This window comes from Erinaceus europaeus, chromosome 4 (genome assembly GCF_950295315.1).
Source record: "Erinaceus europaeus chromosome 4, mEriEur2.1, whole genome shotgun sequence".
Lineage (NCBI taxonomy): Eukaryota > Metazoa > Chordata > Mammalia > Eulipotyphla > Erinaceidae > Erinaceus > Erinaceus europaeus.
In genome coordinates this window covers 144,118,733-144,120,472 of record NC_080165.1, presented here as the reverse complement: position 1 = coordinate 144,120,472, position 1,740 = coordinate 144,118,733, and the positions used below count along the sequence as shown (strand labels likewise).

The following is a 1,740-nucleotide window of genomic DNA, read 5'->3' as shown; positions in this document are numbered from 1 at the left end:
CATCTTTTGTGGAAAAGGAGAAGACCGATTTGATGCTGTTCTTTATAAGCAACAGGGGGCTAGAGCAATGCTCAAGTCTACCTTCCTCCACCCCTGTCTCTGGGAACGACTACGGGGGCGAGGGAGGGGTGGGGGAGGAGGTGGCTAGCAAACCAGTTAGTGAGTTCCAGGGTGTACAGAATGGGGGCCCAGGACTACTGGGTCTTCCTACCTCCCAGATTATGATGGGCTTCGGAAAAGGTCGTAACTCTTCATTATTTTGAAAGAGCAGGCTTCATATGTTAACTATCCCTTGAAAAAAAAAAAAAACAGTTCTGGGACCAGGAGGTGGCGTACCTGGTTAAGCGCATGCATTACAATGCACAAGGACCTGGGTTCAAGCCCATGGTCCCCACCAGCAGGGAGAAAACTTCACTAGTGCTTAAGCAGGGCTGCAAGTCTCTCTCTCTTTCCCTATCTCCCCTCTCAATTTCTCTCTGTCTCTATCAATAAATAAAAGGTTAAAGAGAGAGAAAAAACAATTCTTACAGGAAGAGAATTACCTTTTATTTATTAATTTATTTTTTTAAGTTTTATACTAAGTATTTGATTGTGTCTGCCACCAGTCTATATAAAATAATATTACCCTTGTGAAATAGAAATCCATGAAAATTCAGAGAGGTAGAGGTTAAGAACTGTCAGAAGTTTGCATAGTTGGGAGTTGGGCGGTAGAGCAGCGGGTTAAGTGCACTTGGTGCAAAGCACAAGGACTGGCGTAAGGATCCCGGTTCAAGCCCCCAGCTCCCCACCTGCAGGGGAGTCGCTTCACAGGCGGTGAAGCAGGTCTGCAGGCGTCTGTCTTTCACCTTCTTTGTCTTCCCCTCTTCTCTCCATTTCTCTCTGTCCTATCTAACAAGGATGACATCAGTAACAACAACAGTAATAACTACAACAATAAAACAAGAGCAACAAAAGGGAATAAATAAATTTAAAAAAAAAAGAAGTTTGCATAGTATGGCAAGTGTTAGAGGGACAATCCATAGGAGACTAAAATTAAGCTCCAGTTTGAACATTGACTGAGTCATGAAAAGTAGATCAGAAAACCTTCCAAAGATGTGTTTTACTACAAAAAGGAACAGACTTTCTGAGGTCTGAAGGGATTCGTACTTCAAGACACTCCAGCCAGCAAGGGGTCGCTCTGAGCATTTTGCAGACAGGATTGTTTTAAGTCCACAGCTGCTTGGGAAACCTTCACACGGCTCAGCCCGGCCTCCAGCCAGAGCTGCTGAACCACCTTCTTCACAGCCACGACACTGGAGAAGCCAGACATGGCGCCGGTGAGGACCGAACCAGTCCGTTGGTCTGCTGGTCACTGGGTCGCATGGGTCGACTTATTAATTTTTTTTATTGTCACCAGATTAATTATCATTGGGACTCAGTGACTGCACAAGGAATCCATCACTCCCAGAAGTTATTTTCTCCCTTTCTTTCGTTCTTTCTAAAATTATGATAGAGATAGAAAGAAATAGGGGTGAGACATGGGGGATAGGGAGGGAGGGAAAGAGAGAGGGAGAGAGAGAGAGAGAGACAGAGAAGATACCCTGCAGCCTGTTCATCACTAGTGAAGGTTCTCCCCATAGGTAGGGACCAGGGTCTTGAACCCACGTCCTTGTGCAAGGTAACGTGTGCTTTCCCAGTTGCACCACCACCTAGCCCTGAGGGTTATTTTCTGTGTATCACAATTTCTCAGTGTCAGATCAC

At 45.4% G+C, this 1,740-nt stretch overlaps 1 pseudogene; it reads right to left on the bottom strand.

Moving 5' to 3' along the window:
- Positions 1-1,082: 1,082 nt before the first annotated feature.
- On the bottom strand, positions 1,083-1,309 carry LOC107522558 (guanine nucleotide-binding protein G(I)/G(S)/G(O) subunit gamma-5B-like; annotated as a pseudogene).
- Between the last annotated feature and the right edge of the window lie 431 nt (positions 1,310-1,740).